The following is a 7,753-nucleotide window of genomic DNA, read 5'->3' on the forward strand; positions in this document are numbered from 1 at the left end:
TTTAAAAAAATGTACAGCTAGTAAAAATAACTGGAGATAAACAAAAGAGCAACTAATCACCAGAGCATTCTAACAGCATGTATTTTGTGTTAGTGAATAGTGGGTTTTTTGTGTGTGGTTTGAGGATCAAAATCCAAGATTTATTAGGCCACCTATCACATGTGTATTTAAAAAAAGGGCCACTCTTACAAGTGCCTTATTATGTGAAAACAAATTCCAATTAATGGTTCTGCTGAATTCATTTAACAGCCTGAAGGAAGAAAGCTGTCAGTATATTTCTCAGCAGACCACCATTTCATTAATAAATATGTATAATGTATATGTCTATATTAAAAATAATAAAAGTTTTACAAAATATATTTCTGAGCTCCTGTTTTTTGCTCTTCCCACTTCCAAGCAATGAAACATGAAACATAGCAGGGAACTGGAAAAATTATAGAATGAAAAAATATACTTATAGATGTTCCATTTATAAATAAATAAATATAAAATTTTCAACATGATATGCTCAGGCAAGTAAAAGCTATAGTAAAGTGCAAAAGCATATTTATTCTTGCTTACTATCATGTTTTCATTTTATTGGAAACTGTTTATTAGGATAGTGTGATCTGCCTACGTGTCACTAAAATGGAGTTAACTTGGATAGAGCTTATTTGAATAGATGCGCCAGACAAGATTGTCCTTTCTCACCTTTGCTATTTGTTTTATCCATATAGCCCTTAGCTAAGCTGTAAGAACTACCATAATACTAGAGGTTGTTAAGGTAGGAAGGTGTCTAAATTCAATTTATATGTAGATGATGTAGCCTGGGTTATATATAATGGCACTAATTCTTATGAAACTTTGACCAATGATTATTAGTAAGGCTTCAGGTTATAAAATCAATTTTACAAAATATGGATGGTTTAGCTTTAATAAGAATAATTCTATGCAAACATAACCAAACATTATAAATTCCATGGATAAACACACAATCAGATATTGGGTATATGGGTAATGCAAAATTTATAAACATTATCAGAATATAATCATAATAAATGAATGACTTAAAATTATATAAGATCTCAGTTGATGAAACAAACTGAAAATATTATGGATGGGAACGATGTCAGTGTTAAAAATTATAATACTTTCCAAAATCCTGTTTTTGTTTTTAAATGTAGCATTACAGGTCCTACCAAAGGCACTGAACAATGAGCAAAAACTTTTGTCTGGGACATAAAAAAGCCAAGGGTTACTAAGAAAATGTTGATTAAACCTATGTATAAAATTCCATTCATAAAAGGTTTTTATGAAGTAGCCATGATATTACAATTACAGCATTTCAACAGGAGCAACATATTTCCACAAACTTGAAAAATATCCTTTAGCATTCTAGCAGATTTGATAAAGATGTAATTAAGGCAAAGTCCAATATTATCTCCACTCACTGCAATTATTTATAATGAGGAAATAGAAGATGAAGCCTTATTAGGGAATCTTTCTGTGAAAACTGTGGGCTAATTGAACTGGGCAAACTTATCAGAGATAGGAATCTCAAAATGGTTGATGAGATAAGAAATGAAATACAACAGCTCAACCCTTTAGATATTTGAAGATGGCTATTCTATCCCCTTTCAGTCTCCTCTTTTCCAGGCTATACATACCCAGCTCCTTCAACCATTCCTCATAAGGCTTGGTTTCCAGCCCCTTGATCATCTTGGTTGCCCTCATCTACACATGTTCCAGATTGTCAACATCCTTCTTAAGTTGCGTTGCCCAGAATTGGACATAGTCTTCAAAACATCAAAATACAGAACACATCAGTAAATTCCAAAAAGGACAAAAACCAACAATTTGGCAAACATGGAATAAATTCAATAATGCAAAAACAAACCACAATCTAGGCTTAAGTACATAAATACATAGGAAAACAAGAGTTGGCTGACAAGGAAGTATCTGGTACTGCTCTTGCTGCAATCCAAGCAGTCTGGTTCAGTTCAGAGAAGCTGGTGCCCATATCCTTACACCAGAAGAGGCTGGCGGCAGCAAAACCAAATGTCCGAGAAGGGAATGGTGGCAAGTCTCTTCCCCAGCCTCCTGGATGTACCAACTGCCAATGCAGCTCTTATTGCATTTATTGGAAAAATATCGATGGACCTCAGGCACCAGGCAGGCTCACGAACATCCCTGCCTGTTATTTCCCCTCTGCTTCATAAGGTGATACTGGAAGCCCAAATGCCGAAAGAGGAATGTTTCCACAGCGTTATAGAAAAAAGGGGGGGTTGGCTTTTGCTGCCCAACTTCCCAAGGGACTGTCTCCCCTAAGTCCATGATCGGTCAGAGATGAATGGATGGAGGCAAGATCCATCGAAAGCAAGGCAGATCTTTATTTTCCTGTTGCAACAGAGTTCCCTCCCCCTCCTTGCAAGGAGGTTGGAGAGACCCAGAACAAGGGTGCAAGCCCCTATAAAGACTTTTGAAATTGCCCACCCTTTAACCCAGCAGAAATTTCAAGGGACATTGGGATTGTCTCCCTTTTAGAAATGGGGCTGAATGAAGAATGATCTGATATAAAAACATGAACTCCTAAAGAGAAGATCAGCAGGTGCTTCAAAGTTCTGAAGAAACATGGGGGGGGGGATTTGGCCCAGGGTCCAGGTGGGTGGGTTGCCATGGGAACAATGACCTGCCCTCCTTTGTGACATCTCCCGCTTCTCCCTTAAAAGCCTCCAACTACAGGTGTCCATTGTGGGTTAGTGAGGAGAGACAGAGAGAGAGGTGGGAGTGCAGAAGGAGATTTAGGAGAGGCTTTGGTTTAGGAGAGGCAGGGACTGTTTAAATAGGAGGCGGAGGCAGCAGCAACAATGCGGTCAATTCCAGAAATCCAGGAGGAAGGCAGGATCAGCGGGACAGAGTGGTAAGTTTGTGGGGCCCCATCCTATTCTTTACCCCATCTCCTTCTCCCCAGAACGATTCCCGTAGGTTCATTATCACGTGGTGCTGATAATGCCAAGGTTGCAGGCTCGGTCCCTGCATGGGACAGCTGCACTGCCTGCAGAATCTTTGAGTCTATCTTCCCTAATGGGGGGGGGGGCTGAAGTGGTGACACCCCCCGTGGTGGCGATTCCAGGGTATATGGGAGTTACTGGCCATACACTGAAAGGTTGTCAGTGAAGCAGTTTACAAGGTAAAACCATGTATGTTGACAAGGCCTTGCTCCTGTCAGCAGTCAGGCTGCAGCATCCTGCACTAACTGCGGCTTCCAAGCACAAGGGAAGACCCACGTATAGTGCATGGCATCTAGTCTTGAAGCAATCAGGGCCTGAACTATGGCAGCCAGGCTCTCTCGGTCCTGGAATGGCAGGAACTTGCATCTCCTTTCTCTCCAAGCCCTGAATGCTCTTGGCTGCCTCTTTGCAGCTGTTATGAAGTCCTACAGTTCATTCAACTGCAGAAAGAGGGAAGGAATTGGGAGGGACGTGCCGGCAATTCTCTATTAGGCTCAACGTATTTCTGTTCTGCGTCACCTCTTCTAGGCTCAGGCGAATGAGAAGCTTCATGCAGCTCAAAAAGAGCAATAAAGTGGCCCCGCTGCAGAACAAGGAGCCTCCTGTGACTCCAGGTGAGGAAGCACCTCCCCCACAGACACCATTTTGGGAAGGGCAGGGCAGGAATAGGCTAGGGGGCAGCTCAGGGTATAGGATAGGATTTGGGGGGGGGGGTAGGGGAAGCTAGTAAGAAAAAAACCAAAAGAGCCAGACTGCTGGCTCTGACTCAAGGCTAGAGGGCCACATTCTCTTATGAACCTCATTCGGGGGGGGGGGCTGCAGGCCAAGACTGGCCCCCAAGGCCTGGGGTTTGCCACCCCTGTAGTAGGAGTGTAGAAGCAGGGGAACCAAGGAGAAAATCTTTGCAACAATCTTGGAAGCTGCAAAGGGGCGAACTAACCTGTCCCCATGTCCTTCTCTTGTTGCAGTGGTGCCAAAGCTCTTCATGACTGTTCTGAAGCCTGAGGTTAGTAGCAGGGGAAACAAAAGAGGAGGGAGTGGATCCCCCAGACCCTCTGACTGTGGTCTTTGCCCCCAGTTCTGCAGTGGCATGTGTCCCTGGGGTGTCAGGATGATGCCAGAGGCATGACCTGCCCTCTTCCCTGGTGCTGCCCTTCCACCTCTGCCCTTCAGGAGGCTGCAGGGCCCATGGAGGTCCTCTGGGGCAAGGGATGGGGCCCAAGCCTGAGGAAGGCCAGTCTTTCCTGGCTTGGGCCTCCTTGTGGGCTCCCTTGCACCCGTCAATGGTGGGTTTTGTAGTTTCACCAAAGGCGTCTCATCCAGCTTTCTCTTTCCTCCGCAGAAGGCAAAGCCCAACGACACCGGTCCCGTGTTCGACCAGCTCCTGAAGAAGGTAAACAAATCTCCACACCTTGGGGACTTTTCACTTAGTAGCCTTATGGTTCGTGCCCAAGAAAGACCTCCCAGGCCTATTTGCTGTGCCTAGCAGGCCTTTTTCACTTTGCCTCAGTAGGCAGAGCCCTGACTGACTCCAGCTACAAAAGCTGAGGTGGCTGAACCCTTGGATTTGGGTAATGTTTAGAGGGCTTTCCTGAGAGAGGCTGTTAATTCAGTCTCTCATTTCCATTCTCTTCCAGAGGACATCATTATTGAAGATCTGTAGGGTTTCCGGTTCTGGTCTCTGCCATGGCAACGTCTCTCCCTTCTGGGACCAGACTCAGACGGAGGAGAGGGGGTTACCTGAGGTTGTGAAACCCTCTAAAAACCCCTGAAGGCAGTCGGGGGACAAGGCACCTGTGGACGTCTTTGTGCCTGCTCCTGCTGGTCTCAAGCCCTGCGCCGCTGAGGCAGGCTCCACGGCTGCCATTGCAAGAGGCAAAGCTCCTTCACCTCTTGATATATTGGATCAAAATTAAAGGCGCCTCCAGAGGAAATGTGGACAGTGAGCTGCAATCTGAATGAGACTATCGAGATGGAGGGATGAAATCTGAATGTCCTGCCGTGATAAAAAATGGAGAGAAGAGGGGAGGGGAACTTCTTGTTCTTATTAATTTTATTTTTATTATTTAAAGTCTGCAAGGACTTAACACGTACCCCATCTGGTTTAAAGAAATAAAAGGATCACAAATGGCAGTGTGTGGCGGCTATCAGCTTTCCTGTGCGCCAGCTACGCCGCAATTGAGGCGATCAGAAGCGCGCCCCCTTCGCTGCCTTGACTGGGCTGTGGGCAGGGAGCAATGCCCCCCCCTCGCCTGTGCCCCTGGCAGGGGCCCACCTCACCTTGATATTTTCTTTTTCTTTTATTAATTTTTTATTACAAATTTAAATAAAAAATATTATCCAAAAGCATGTCATCCTTTGTTTTGACAGGTGCATCCCTTGCACCTGTCAATGGTGGGTTTTGTAGTTTCACAAAAGGTGTCTCATCCAGCTTTCTTTTTCCTCTGCAGAAGGCAATAGCCCGACACCAGTCCCATGTTCGTCCAGCACCTCAGGAAGGTAAATGAATCTCCACACCTTGGGGACTTTTCACTTACCGGTAGTAGTGTTATGGTTCGTGCCTGAGAAAGACCTCCCAGGCCTATTTGCTGTATTTGCAGGCCTTTTTCACTTTGCCTCAGGAGGCAGAGCCCTGACTGACTCCAGCTACAAAAGCTGAGGTGGTTGAACCCTTGGATTTGGGTATTTGGCAGGATTAGTTGAGAGAGGCTGTTAATTCAATCTCTCTTTGTCATTCTCTTCCAGAGGACATATTTATAGAAGACCTTGAATGAGGGTGGAAAAAAATCTGTTGAAGAAAGACAGCACCCAGATTTTGGGAGGCATATAAGTGGAGCAAGCAGGAGAACTCTCTCGGTATTTTGAGGGGGAAATCCCCAAAGCAGAAGAGATCTTTGGACAGCTTCAGAACCACCCTCAGTGCCACCGGCTTACCAGCCTAGAAAGACTTAAGGACTGGAACTCCAGCATATTTGGGACTTAACTTTCAAACCATTTGGATTACAAAAACTTAGAAGCCGAAATAGGGACTTTGGAACTATTCTCAATTACCACTGTATGGAGAAGACAAGTATAATTTTGTTTTACAGAAATAAAGTTTGACTTGCATTTTTATTTCTCTCTGTGTGTTCCCCCCCCCTCTCTTCTTTTTGTTGTGGTTGTAACAAAATTTAATTCTGTATTTTACTTGAGTTATTTTTGAAGTTTCTTATTTGTTTTATTTTTCCTTTTAATTTTTTTGTCACTGTACTTTGATTTGCTGTATGGGGGAAGGGGAAGGTTGACGGAAGGGAAAGGGAAATTGGATGCTCAGTCTGGGAGAAAGGAAATAGTCTCACTCTTGGGCTGAGCTGAGAATTGCAGGTGTGACCTTGAACAATTTAAAAATAGTTCTGGGAAGCCGCTGAAGTAGAGATGGCGAGTAAACAGGAAGGAGCAACTAGCAGGAAAGCAGGTAATTACCAGGTTTTAAGCACAGGTTAGATGGCCATCTCTCATGAATGATCTAGTTGAGATTCCTTACAACTCTATAAACCTCAGAATGTATCCTAAGTTGGTATCATAGTGGCTTTGTGATGTGAAGAGGGTCTTAGTATCTCACTGCCTAATTTCACCCACCATGTAAACAAGCAGGGAAGGAACCTGCAGTCCAGGGATAGCACGACACCTCTTCTTCTTTGGTGATCACTTGTAGCCGAGTAAGATTGTCTTCCATAAACACGGTTTTAACAATGAGTCCGTAAGTGACGGTGGGGGCCAATTCTGGACCCACATGTCCTTCCACAGTGGGGACATTGGTTCCTGGGCGGGAGTTAATCATGGTGTGGATTTGCCAAGCGTGCCTTCCTCTTAGCACGTTTCTCCCTTGTGCCCTGAGTTCGAGTGTCTTCAAAGCCCATGACACCCTTGGTAAAGGATGTTCTCCAATTGGAGTGCTCGCAGGCCAGTGTTTCCAAATTGTCGGTGTTTATACTACAGAGCCTAGGACTTGCCAATCAGAAGGTCGGTGGTTCGAATCCCTGCGACGGGGTGAGCTCCAGTTGCTCGATCCCTGCTCCTGCCAACCTAGCAGTTCGAAAACACGTCAAAGTGCAAGTAGATAAATAGGTACCACTCCGGCGGGAAGGTAAACGGCGTTTCTGTGCGCTGTTCTGGTTCGCCAAAAGCGGCTTAGTCATGCCGGCCACATGACCCAGAAGCTGTACGCTGGCTCCCTTGGCCAGTAAAGCGAGATGAGCACTGCAACCCCAGAGTCGGCCACGACTGGACCTAATGGTCAGGGGTCCCTTTACCTTTATACTACATTTTTAAAGATTTGCCTTGAGACAGTCTTTAAAGGCTTTCCCTTTTTAAGTTTGGAATAGAGTGGTTGCTTTGGAAGACAGGCGTCCGCACAGCATGACCAGTCCAACGAAGTTGATGTTGAAGAATCGTTGCTTCAACACTGGTGATCTTTATCTCCATAACGGCGATAACTGAAATCAGGCCGGCATGAGCCCTCAAACTCCGCGCGCGTGAGGGTGGCATCGTTCTATACTTTAGCACTTCTATGTTGACAATCCGATACGGTTCGCATTGGAAACTGAAGCGTTCGATTCCAGGCCGGGAAAGCCCGATGCAGAGACACCCCCGCTGCTCCCGGCGCCTCTTTGCTCTTCCCACTCGCCCACCTGCGGCGGAAGGGGGAAAGAGGCCGTGCGAGAGATGCCCGGAGAAGAAAGGCTTTGTTCCGCCTCTAACCCTTTCCTATCTCTAGGGTTGCC

The 7,753-nt window shown here is 45.3% G+C and overlaps 1 long non-coding RNA gene across 1 annotated transcript; it reads left to right on the forward strand.

Moving 5' to 3' along the window:
* The first annotated feature begins 5,277 nt into the window (after positions 1 to 5,277).
* On the forward strand, positions 5,278 to 6,104 carry LOC308596690. The gene is made up of 2 exons (XR_014012657.1): positions 5,278 to 5,489; positions 5,736 to 6,104. It is a non-coding gene; the product is annotated as an uncharacterized lncRNA (long non-coding RNA).
* Positions 6,105 to 7,753: the final 1,649 nt, after the last annotated feature.

Source organism: Podarcis bocagei (assembly GCF_964188305.1).
Source record: "Podarcis bocagei genome assembly, chromosome: 10".
NCBI lineage: Eukaryota > Metazoa > Chordata > Lepidosauria > Squamata > Lacertidae > Podarcis > Podarcis bocagei.